The sequence below is a fragment of the Engystomops pustulosus genome, chromosome 2 (genome assembly GCF_040894005.1).
Source record: "Engystomops pustulosus chromosome 2, aEngPut4.maternal, whole genome shotgun sequence".
Lineage (NCBI taxonomy): Eukaryota > Metazoa > Chordata > Amphibia > Anura > Leptodactylidae > Engystomops > Engystomops pustulosus.
Window position 1 is genome coordinate 262424629 of NC_092412.1, and position 12070 is coordinate 262436698.

General features: G+C 53.2%; 1 protein-coding gene across 1 annotated transcript in view; it reads right to left on the reverse strand.

The window, feature by feature from the left end:
* Positions 1-1107: 1107 nt before the first annotated feature.
* Positions 1108-12070, reverse strand: part of LOC140119690 (V-set domain-containing T-cell activation inhibitor 1-like) — a 33682-nt gene continuing 22719 nt past the window's right edge. Inside the window, exon 6 of the mRNA XM_072138977.1 lies at positions 1108-5366. The gene's annotated coding sequence lies outside the window, so the exon portion shown is untranslated. The remainder of the gene's footprint in view (positions 5367-12070) is intronic.

Here is a 12070-nt window from a genome sequence, read left to right on the forward strand (position 1 = left end):
TGTGGAGGGTACAGGAGGATGATGGGAGGTATAGTGGGGAGGGTACAGGAGGATGATGGGAGGTATAGTGTGGAGGGTACGGGAGGATGATGGGAGGTATAGTGGGGAGGGTACAGGAGGATGATGGGAGGTATAGAGTGGAGGGTACAGGAGGATGGGGGGAGATATAGTGTGGAGGGTACAGGAGGATGATGGGAGGTATAGTGGGGAGGGTACAGGAGGATGATGGGAGGTATAGAGTGGAGGGTACGGGAGGATGATGGGAGGTATAGTGTGGAGGGTACAGGAGGATGATGGGAGGTATAGTGTGGAGGGTACGGGAGGATGATGCGAGGTATAGTGTGGAGGGTACGGGAGGATGATGGGAGGTATAGTGTGGAGGGTACGGGAGGATGATGGGAGGTATAGTAGGGAGCGTACAGGAGGATGATGGGAGGTATAGTGTGGAGGGTACAGGAGGATGGTGGAGGGAAGAGCCTCGGGGTTGGGGCTTGTGGGGCAGGAATCTCCAGCGTCTTGTCTGCATTGCCCCCGGCTCTTTATGTTACAGGGAGACCCTATGACATCATCAGTGACATCATACACGGCTTGTAGATGACTGTTATATCATATTACCTTCTGTATTCCACCACGAGGACAGAACGTCTGTCATTATATAGGAAGCCGCAGTCACACGTGATGTAATAGCAGGATGTATAAGACTGGGAGGTAGTAAACATCACCCATGTAACTCCACATGAAGGCACTTTAGTAAAGATCCATAATCCTACCCGTAACATTAACCCCATAAACCATTTATAACTAAACATAACTAAGAAATGATGACACGAGGCTCCTGTTGGGCAGAAAAGGTCACATCTATTTATTGCTGATAAACACAATTATTATTATTTTAATATTCTCAAAATCAACCGCAATCTCTGTCCGTCTCTTTGGAAACCATCGCTGCCGAAGTGGTTTGCTCAACCGGACTCCCGAATCAGCACTTCGACTTCCGAAAAAATCCACATCAATTCTCTTTTCCTTCAGCTGTGACTTGAGATGATCACTGAGAACCGAAATCATCAAAACACAAAAACCAAGTAACAGTAGGGAGGGAGGGAGGGAGGGACAGCCTGAAGATGGCGCGGGCAAGAGGAAGTGCAGGCCCAGAGCCCGCCCTATAAAGGCTCAGCTATGGGAGGGAGGGAGGGACAGCCTGAAGATGGCGCAGGCAAGAGGAAGTGCAGGCCCAGTGCCTGCCCTATAAAGGCTCAGCTATGGGAGGGAGGGAGGGAGGGACAGCCTGAAGATGGCGCAGGCAAGAGGAAGTGCAGGCCCAGTGCCTGCCCTATAAAGGCTCAGCTATGGGAGGGAGGGAGGGACAGCCTGAAGATGGCGCGGGCAAGAGGATGTGCAGGCCCAGTGCCTGCCCTATAAAGGCTCAGCTATGGGAGGGAGGGAGGGACAGCCTGAAGATGGCGCGGGCAAGAGGAAGTGCAGGCCCAGTGCCTGCCCTATAAAGGCTCAGCTATGGGAGGGAGGGACAGCCTGAAGATGGTGCGGGCAAGAGGAAGTGCAGGCCCAGTGCCTGCCCTATAAAGGCTCAGCTATGGGAGGGAGGGAGGGAGGGACAGCCTGAAGATGGCGCGGGCAAGAGGAAGTGCAGGCCCAGAGCCTGCCCTATAAAGGCTCAGCTATGGGAGGGAGGGAGGGAGGGACAGCCTGAAGATGGCGCAGGCAAGAGGAAGTGCTGGCCCAGTGCCTGCCCTATAAAGGCTCAGCTATGGGAGGGAGGGAGGGACAGCCTGAAGATGGCGCAGGCAAGAGGAAGTGCAGGCCCAGTGCCTGCCCTATAAAGGCTCAGCTATGGGAGGGAGGGACAGCCTGAAGATGGCGCAGGCAAGAGGAAGTGCAGGCCCAGTGTGTGCCCTATAAAGGCTCAGCTATGGGAGGGAGGGAGGGAGGGACAGCCTGAAGATGGCGCGGGCAAGAGGAAGTGCAGGCCCAGTGCCCGCCCTATAAAGGCTCAGCTATGGGAGGGAGGGAGGGACAGCCTGAAGATGGCGCAGGCAAGAGGATGTGCAGGCCCAGTGCCCGCCCTATAAAGGCTCAGCTATGGGAGGGAGGGAGGGAGGGACAGCCTGAAGATGGCGCGGGCAAGAGGAAGTGCAGGCCCAGTACCTGCCCTATAAAGGCTCAGCTATGGGAGGGAGGGAGGGACAGCCTGAAGATGGCGCGGGCAAGAGGAAGTGCAGGCCCAGTGCCTGCCCTATAAAGGCTCAGCTATGGGAGGGAGGGAGGGACAGCCTGAAGATGGCGTGGGCAAGAGGAAGTGCAGGCCCAGTGCCTGCCCTATAAAGGCTCAGCTATGGGAGGGAGGGAGGGACAGCCTGAAGATGGTGCGGGCAAGAGGATGTGCAGGCCCAGTACCTGCCCTATAAAGGCTCAGCTATGGGAGGGAGGGAGGGACAGCCTGAAGATGGCGCAGGCAAGAGGAAGTGCTGGCCCAGTGCCTGCCCTATAAAGGCTCAGCTATGGGAGGGAGGGAGGGACAGCCTGAAGATGGCGCAGGCAAGAGGATGTGCAGGCCCAGTGCCTGCCCTATAAAGGCTCAGCTATGGGAGGGAGGGAGGGACAGCCTGAAGATGGCGCAGGCAAGAGGATGTGCAGGCCCAGTGCCTGCCCTATAAAGGCTCAGCTATGGGAGGGAGGGAGGGAGGGACAGCTTGAAGATGGCGCGGGCAAGAGGAAGTGCAGGCCCAGTGCCTGCCCTATAAAGGCTCAGCTATGGGAGGGAGGGAGGGAGGGACAGCCTGAAGATGGCGCGGGCAAGAGGAAGTGCAGGCCCAGTGCCTGCCCTATAAAGGCTCAGCTATGGGAGGGAGGGAGGGAGGGACAGCCTGAAGATGGCGCGGGCAAGAGGAAGTGCAGGCCCAGAGCCTGCCCTATAAAGGCTCAGCTATGGGAGGGAGGGAGGGACAGCCTGAAGATGGCGCGGGCAAGAGGAAGTGCAGGCCCAGTGCCTGCCCTATAAAGGCTCAGCTATGGGAGGGAGGGAGGGACAGCCTGAAGATGGCGCGGGCAAGAGGAAGTGCAGGCCCAGAGCCCGCCCTATAAAGGCTCAGCTATGGGAGGGAGGGAGGGAGGGACAGCCTGAAGATGGCGCGGGCAAGAGGAAGTGCAGGCCCAGTGCCTGCCCTATAAAGGCTCAGCTATGGGAGGGAGGGAGGGACAGCCTGAAGATGGCGCAGGCAAGAGGATGTGCAGGCCCAGTGCCTGCCCTATAAAGGCTCAGCTATGGGAGGGAGGGAGGGACAGCCTGAAGATGGCGCAGGCAAGAGGATGTGCAGGCCCAGTGCCTGCCCTATAAAGGCTCAGCTATGGGAGGGAGGGAGGGAGGGACAGCTTGAAGATGGCGCGGGCAAGAGGAAGTGCAGGCCCAGTGCCTGCCCTATAAAGGCTCAGCTATGGGAGGGAGGGAGGGAGGGACAGCCTGAAGATGGCGCGGGCAAGAGGAAGTGCAGGCCCAGTGCCTGCCCTATAAAGGCTCAGCTATGGGAGGGAGGGAGGGAGGGACAGCCTGAAGATGGCGCGGGCAAGAGGAAGTGCAGGCCCAGAGCCTGCCCTATAAAGGCTCAGCTATGGGAGGGAGGGAGGGACAGCCTGAAGATGGCGCGGGCAAGAGGAAGTGCAGGCCCAGTGCCTGCCCTATAAAGGCTCAGCTATGGGAGGGAGGGAGGGACAGCCTGAAGATGGCGCGGGCAAGAGGAAGTGCAGGCCCAGAGCCCGCCCTATAAAGGCTCAGCTATGGGAGGGAGGGAGGGAGGGACAGCCTGAAGATGGCGCGGGCAAGAGGAAGTGCAGGCCCAGTGCCCGCCCTATAAAGGCTCAGCTATGGGAGGGAGGGAGGGAGGGACAGCCTGAAGATGGCGCGGGCAAGAGGAAGTGCAGGCCCAGTGCCCGCCCTATAAAGGCTCAGCTATGGGAGGGAGGGAGGGACAGCCTGAAGATGGCGCAGGCAAGAGGAAGTGCAGGCCCAGTGCCTGCCCTATAAAGGCTCAGCTATGGGAGGGAGGGAGGGACAGCCTGAAGATGGCGCAGGCAAGAGGAAGTGCAGGCCCAGTGCCTGCCCTATAAAGGCTCAGCTATGGGAGGGAGGGAGGGACAGCCTGAAGATGGCGCAGGCAAGAGGAAGTGCAGGCCCAGTGCCTGCCCTATAAAGGCTCAGCTATGGGAGGGAGGGACAGCCTGAAGATGGCGCGGGCAAGAGGAAGTGCAGGCCCAGTGCCTGCCCTATAAAGGCTCAGCTATGGGAGGGAGGGAGGGAGGGACAGCTTGAAGATGGTGCGGGCAAGAGGAAGTGCAGGCCCAGTGCCTGCCCTATAAAGGCTCAGCTATGGGAGGGAGGGAGGGAGGGACAGCTTGAAGATGGCGCGGGCAAGAGGAAGTGCAGGCCCAGTGCCTGCCCTATAAAGGCTCAGCTATGGGAGGGAGGGAGGGAGGGAGGGACAGCTTGAAGATGGCGCGGGCAAGAGGAAGTGCAGGCCCAGTGCCCGCCCTATAAAGGCTCAGCTATGGGAGGGAGGGAGGGAGGGACAGCCTGAAGATGGCGCGGGCAAGAGGAAGTGCAGGCCCAGTGCCTGCCCTATAAAGGATCAGCTATGGGAGGGAGGGAGGGACAGCCTGAAGATGGCGCGGGCAAGAGGAAGTGCAGGCCCAGTGCCTGCCCTATAAAGGCTCAGCTATGGGAGGGAGGGAGGGAGGGAGGGACAGCCTGAAGATGGCGCGGGCAAGAGGAAGTGCAGGCCCAGAGCCTGCCCTATAAAGGCTCAGCTATGGGAGGGAGGGAGGGACAGCCTGAAGATGGCGCGGGCAAGAGGAGGACCATAACACCGCAGCAGTATGGACCCTAACACCGCAGCAGTAAGGACCAGAACACCGCAGCAGTAAGGACCATAACACCGCAGCAGTATGGACAATAACACCGCAGCAGTAAGGACCATAACACCGCAGCAGTATGGACCCTAACACCGCAGCAGTATGGACCCTAACACCGCAGCAGTATGGACCATAACGTCCTTGTTAACGGGTATGTTGATTTTTTCACTCCACGTGATTTCTTGCTCCTCCGCGGATTGGTTGCGTCGTTCTCCTCCGTTCCGTCCTCCGGGCGGCTTTCTCCTGATTCCAGGGGTTTTTCTTCCTTTTACAAGAAATATTCATTTTTTTAAATCTTTTTTGAGATGAGGCACATGACGCGCGGTGCACACGGCCGTAGCTAGAGCGTCAGCCCCGGGGGCCAATCTAGAAGCGATTATTATAAAGGCAGGACGCAGGGTGACAGATCTTCACCACATCCGGAGCTCAGCCATTCCGGGAATTACCTGAAAGACAAGACATTTCTTATATTTCTTCTTACAATGTTCACAGAAAGATACAGAAGATCTAATCACAGAGCAATGGAGGGAGGAGAAGAGAATATATATGTATATACAGTGTATATACAAGAGGAGGAGCCAGTGCACACAGAGTACAGAGCAGGAAGAGGAGGAGTCAGAGCACACAGAGTACAGAGCAGGAAGAGGAGGAGTCAGGGCACACAGAGTACAGAGCAGGAAGAGGAGGAGTCAGAGCACACAGAGTATACAGCAGGAAGAGGAGGAGTCAGTGAACACATAGTATACAGCACGAAGAGGAGGAGTCAGTCCACACAGAGTATAGAGCAGGAAGAGAAGGAGTAAGAGCACACAGAGTATAGAGCAGGAAGAGGAGGGTTCAGTGCACACATAGTATACAGCAGGAAGAGGAGGAGTCAGTGCACACATAGTATACAGCAGGAAGAGGAGGAGTCAGAGCACACAGAGTATGCAACAGGAAGAGGAGGAGTCAGAGCACACAGAGAATACAGCAGGAAGAGGAGGAGTCAGAGCACACAATGTATACAGCAGGAAGAGGAGGAGTCAAAGCACACAGAGTATACAGCAGGAAGAGGAGGAGTCAGAGCACACAGAGTATACAGCAGGAAGAGGAGGAGTCAGAGCACACAGAGTATACAGCAGGAAGAGGAGGAGTCAGTGCACACATAGTATACAACAGGAAGAGGAGGAGTCAGAGCACAGAGTATACAACAGGAAGAGGAGGAGTCAGAGCACACAGAGTATACAGCAGGAAGAGGAGGAGTCAGAGCACACAGAGTATACAGCAGGAAGAGGAGGAATCACTGAACACATAGAGCAGGAAGAGGGGGAGTCAGTGAACACATAGTATACAGCAGGAAGAGGAGGAGTAAGAGCACACAGAGTATAGAGCAGGAAGAGGAGGGTTCAGTGCACACATAGTATACAGCAGGAAGAGGAGGAGTCAGAGCACACAATGTATACAGCAGGAAGAGGAGGAGTCAAAGCACACAGAGTATACAGCAGGAAGAGGAGGAGTCAGAGCACACAGTGTATACAGCAGGAAGAGGAGGAGTCAGAGCACACAGAGTATACAGCAGGAAGAGGAGGAGTCAGAGCACACAGAGTATACAGCAGGAAGAGGAGAAGTCAGAGCACACAGAGTATAGAGCAGGAAGAGGAGGAGTCAGAGCACACAGAGTATACAGCAGGAAGAGAAGGAGTAAGAGCACACAGAGTATAGAGCAGGAAGAGGAGGGTTCAGTGCACACATAGTATACAGCAGGAAGAGAAGGAGTAAGAGCACACAGAGTATAGAGCAGGAAGAGGAGGGTTCAGTGCACACATAGTATACAGCAGGAAGAGGAGGAGTCAGTGCACACATAGTATACAGCAGGAAGAGGAGGAGTCAGAGCACACAATGTATACAGCAGGAAGAGGAGGAGTCAGAGCACACAATGTATACAGCAGGAAGAGGAGGAGTCAAAGCACACAGAGTATACAGCAGGAAGAGGAGGAGTCAGAGCACACAGAGTATACAGCAGGAAGAGGAGGAGTAAGAGCACACAGAGTATACAGCAGGAAGAGGAGGAGTAAGAGCACACAGAGTATACAGCAGGAAGAGGAGGAGTATAGAGCAGGAAGAGGAGGAGTCAGAGCACACAGAGTATAGAGCAGGAAGAGGAGGGTTCAGTGCACACATAGTATACAGCAGGAAGAGAAGGAGTAAGAGCACACAGAGTATAGAGCAGGAAGAGGAGGAGTCAGTGCACACATAGTATACAGCAGGAAGAGGAGGAGTCAGAGCACACAGAGTATACAGCAGGAAGAGGAGGAGTCAGAGCACACAGAGTATACAGCAGGAAGAGGAGGAGTCAGAGCACACAGAGCATACAGCAGGAAGAGGAGAAGTCAGAGCACACAGAGTATAGAGCAGGAAGAGGAGGAGTCAGAGCACACAGAGTATACAGCAGGAAGAGGAGGAGTCAGTGCACACATAGTATACAGCAGGAAGAGGAGGAGTCAGAGCACACAGAGTATACAGCAGGAAGAGGAGGAGTCAGAGCACACAGAGTATACAGCAGGAAGAGGAGGAATCACTGAACACATAGAGCAGGAAGAGGAGGAGTCAGTCCACACAGAGTATAGAGCAAAAAGAGGAGGAGTCAGTGCACACAGAGTATACAGCAGGAAGAGGAGGAGTCATTGCACACAGAGTATAGAGCAGGAAGAGGAGGAGTCAGTGCACACATTGTATACAGCAGAAAGAGGAGGAGTCAGTGCACACATAGTATACAGCACGAAGAGGAGGAGTCAGAGCACAGAGTATACAACAGGAAGAGGAGGAGTCAGAGCACACAGAGTATACAGCAGGAAGAGGAGTCAGAGCACACAGAGTATACTGCAGGAAGAGGAGGAGTCAAAGCACACAGAGTATACAGCAGGAAAAGGAGGAGTCAGAGCACACAGAGTATACAGCAGGAAGAGGAGGAGTCAGTGAACACATAGTATAGAGCAGAAAGAGGAGGAGTCAGTGAACACATAGTATACAGCAGGAAGAGGAGGAGTCAGTCCACACAGAGTATAGAGCAGGAAGAGAAGGAGTAAGAGCACACAGAGTATAGAGCAGGAAGAGGAGGGTTCAGTGCACACATAGTATACAGCAGGAAGAGGAGGAGTCAGTGCACACATAGTATACAGCAGGAAGAGGAGGAGTCAGAGCACACAGAGTATACAGCAGGAAGAGGAGAAGTCAGAGCACACAGAGTATAGAGCAGGAAGAGGAGGAGTCAGAGCACACAGAGTATACAGCAGGAAGAGGAGGAGTCAGAGCACACAGAGTATACAGCAGGAAGAGGAGAAGTCAGAGCACACAGAGTATAGAGCAGGAAGAGGAGGAGTCAGTGCACACATAGTATACAGCAGGAAGAGGAGGAGTCAGAGCACAGAGTATACAACAGGAAGAGGAGGAGTCAGAGCACACAGAGTATACAGCAGGAAGAGGAGGAGTCAGAGCACATAGAGTATACAGCAGGAAGAGGAGGAATCACTGAACACATAGAGCAGGAAGAGGAGGAGTCAGTGAACACATAGTATACAGCAAGAAGAGGAGGAGTCAGTCCACACAGAGTATAGAGCAGGAAGAGGAGGAGTCAGTGCACACAGAGTATACAGCAGGAAGAGGAGGAGTCAGTGCACACAGAGTATAGAGCAGGAAGAGGAGGAGTCAGTGCACACATAGTATACAGCAGGAAGAGGAGCAGTCAGTGCACACATAGTATACAGCAGGAAGAGGAGGAGTCAGAGCACAGAGTATACAACAGGAAGAGGAGGAGTCAGAGCACACAGAGTATACAGCAGGAAGAGGAGGAGTCAGAGCACACAGAGTATACTGCAGGAAGAGAAGGAGTCAAAGCACACAGAGTATACAGCAGGAAAAGGAGGAGTCAGAGCACACAGAGTATACAGCAGGAAGAGGAGGAGTCAGAGCACACAGAGTATACAGGAAGAGGAGGAGTCAGTGAACACAGAGAATACAGCAGGAAGAGGAGGAGTCAGAGCACACAGAGTATACAGGAAGAGGAGGAGTCAGAGCACACAGAGTATAGAGCAGGAAGAGGAGGAGTCAGTGCACACAGAGTATAGAGCAGGAAGAGGAGGAGTCAGAGCACACAGAGTATACAACAAGAAGAGGAGGAGTCAGTGCACACAGAGAATACAGCAGGAAGAGGAGGAGTCAGAGCACACAAAAAATATAGCAGGAAGAGGAGGAGTCAGAGCACACAGAGTATACAGCAGGAAGAGGAGGAGTCAGAGCACACACAGTATAGAGCAGGAAGAGGAGGAGTTAGAGCACAGAGTATACAGCAGGAAAAGGAGGAGTCAGAGCACACAGAGTATACAGCAGGAAGAGGAGGACTCAGTGAACACATAGTATAGAACAGGAAGAGGAGGAGTCAGTGAACACATAGTATACAGCAGGAAGAGGAGGAGTCAGTCCACACAGAGTGTAGAGCAGGAAGAGGAGGAGTCAGTGCACACAGAGTATAGAGCAGGAAGAGGAGGAGTCAGTGCACATAGAGTATAGAGCAGGAAGAGAAGGTGTCAGAGCACACAGAGTATAGAGCAGGAAGAGGAGGAGTCAGTGCACACATAGTATACAGCAGGAAGAGGAGGAGTCAGAGCACAGAGTATACAACAGGAAAAGGAGGAGTCAGAGCAAACAGAGTATACAGCAGGAAGAGGAGGAGTCAGAGCACACAGAGTATACAGCAGGAAGAGGAGGAGTCAAAGCACACAGAGTATACAGCAGGAAGAGGAGGAGTCAGAGCACACAGATTATACAGCAGGAAGAGGAAGAGTCAGAGCACACAGAGTATACAGCAGGAAGAGAAGGAGTCATAGCACACAGAGAATACAGCAGGAAGAGGAGGAGTCAGAGCACACAGAGTATACAGCAGGAAGAGGAAGAGTCAGAGCACACAGAGTATAGAGCAGGAAGAGGAGAAGTAAGTGCTCAGAGAGTACAGAGCAGGAAGGGGAGGAGTCAGTGCCCACGGGGTGAAGAGGTGGAGTCACACAAAGTACAGAGTAGGAAGAGGAGGAGTCAGAGCACACAGAGAATACAGCAGGAAGAGGAGGAATCAGTGCACATAGGGTATAGAGCAGGAAGAGGAGGAGTCAGTGCATACAGAGTATCGAGCAGGAAGAGAAGGAGTCAGTGCACACAGAGTACAGAGCAGGAAGAGGAGGGGTCAGTGCACACAAAGTTTAGAGCAGGAAGAGGAGGAGACAATGCACACAGAGTAAAGAGCAGGAAGAGGAGGAGTCAGTGCACACAGAGTATAGAGCAGGAATAGGAGGGTTCAGTGCACACAGTATAGAGCAGGAAGAGGAGGAGTCAGTGCACATAGCATATAGAGCAGGAAGAAGAGGAGTCAGTGCACACAGAGTATAGAGCAGGTATAGGAGGGGTCACTGCATACAGAGTATTGAGCAGGAAGAGAAGGAGTCAGTGCACACAGAGTATAGAGCAGATAGAGGAGGAGTCAGAGCACATAGAGAATACAGCAGGAAGAGGAGGAGTCAGTGCACACAGAGTACAGAGCAGGAACAGGAGGAGACAGTGTACACGGGGTATACAGCTGGAAGAGGTGGAGTCACAAAAAGTACAGAGTAGGAAGAGGAGGAGTCAGAGCACACAGAGAATACAGCAGGAAGAGGAGGAGTCAGTGCATACAGAGTACAGAGCAGGAAGAAAAGGAGTCACACACACAGAGTACAGATCAGGAAGAGGAGGAGTCAGTGGTAACAGAGTATACAAAGCAGAAAGAGCAGGAGTCAGTGTACATAGAATTTAGAGCAGGAAGAGGAGGAGTCAGTGCACACAGAGCATACAGCAGGAAGAGGAGTCACCAACACAAAGAACAGAACAGGAAGAGGAGGAGTTACACACACAGAGTACAGAGCAGGAAGAAAAGGAGTCACACACACAGAGTACAGAGCAGGAAAAGGAGGAGACAGTGCACACAGAGTACAGAGCAGGAAGAGGAGGAGTCAGTGCACACAGCGTATACAGCAGGAAGAGGGGGAGTCAGTGCACACAGAGTATAGAGCAGGCATAGGAGAAAGTGCATACAGAGTATCGAGCAGGAAGAAGAGGAGTCAGTGCACACAGAGTATATAGCAGGAAAAGGAGGAGTCACACACAGAGTATAAAGCAGGAAAAGGAGGAGTCACACATAGAGTATAAAGCAGGAAAAGGAGGAGTCACACACAGAGTATAAAGCAGGAAGAGGAGGAGTCCATGCACACAGAGTACAGAGCAGGAAGAGGAGGAGTAAGTGCACAAAGAGTACAGAGAAGGAAGAGAAGGAGACAGTGCACATAAAGTACAGAGCAGGAAGAGGAGTCACACTTACAGAGTACAGAGCAGGAAGAGGAGGAGACAGTGCACACAGAGTATAGAGCAGGAAGAGGAGAAGTAAGTGCTCAGAGAGTACAGAGCAGGAAGAGGAGGAGTCAGTGCACATAGCGTATAGAGCAGGAAGAGGAGGAGTCAGTGCATACAGAGTATCGAGGAGGAGTCAGTGCACACAGAGTATAGAGCAGGAAGAGGAGGAGTCAGTGCACACAGAGTATAGAGCAGGAAGAGGAGGAGTCAGTGCACACAGAGTATAGAGCAGGAAGAGGAGGAGTCAGAGCACACAGCGTATACAGCAGGAAGAGGAGGAGTCAGTGCACACAGAGTATAGAGCAGGCATAGGAGAAGTCAGTGCACACAGAGTACAGAGCAGGAAGAGGAGGAGTCAGTGCACACAGAGTATACAACAGGAAGAGGAGGAGTCAGAGCACACAGAGTATACAGCAGGAAGAGGAGGAGTCAGTGCACACAGAGTATAGAGCAGGAAGAGGAGGAGTCAGTGCACACAGCGTATACAGCAGGAAGAGGAGGAGTCAGTGCACACAGAGTATACAGCAGGAAGAGGAGGAGTCAGAGCACACAGAGTATACAGCAGGAAAAGGAGGAGTCACACACAGAGTATAAAGCAGGAAAAGGAGGAGTCACACACAGAGTATAAAGCAGGAAAAGGAGGAGTCACACACAGAGTATAAAGCAGGAAGAGGAGGAGTCCATGCACACAGAGTACAGAGCAGGAAGAGGAGGAGTAAGTGCACAAAGAGTACAGAGA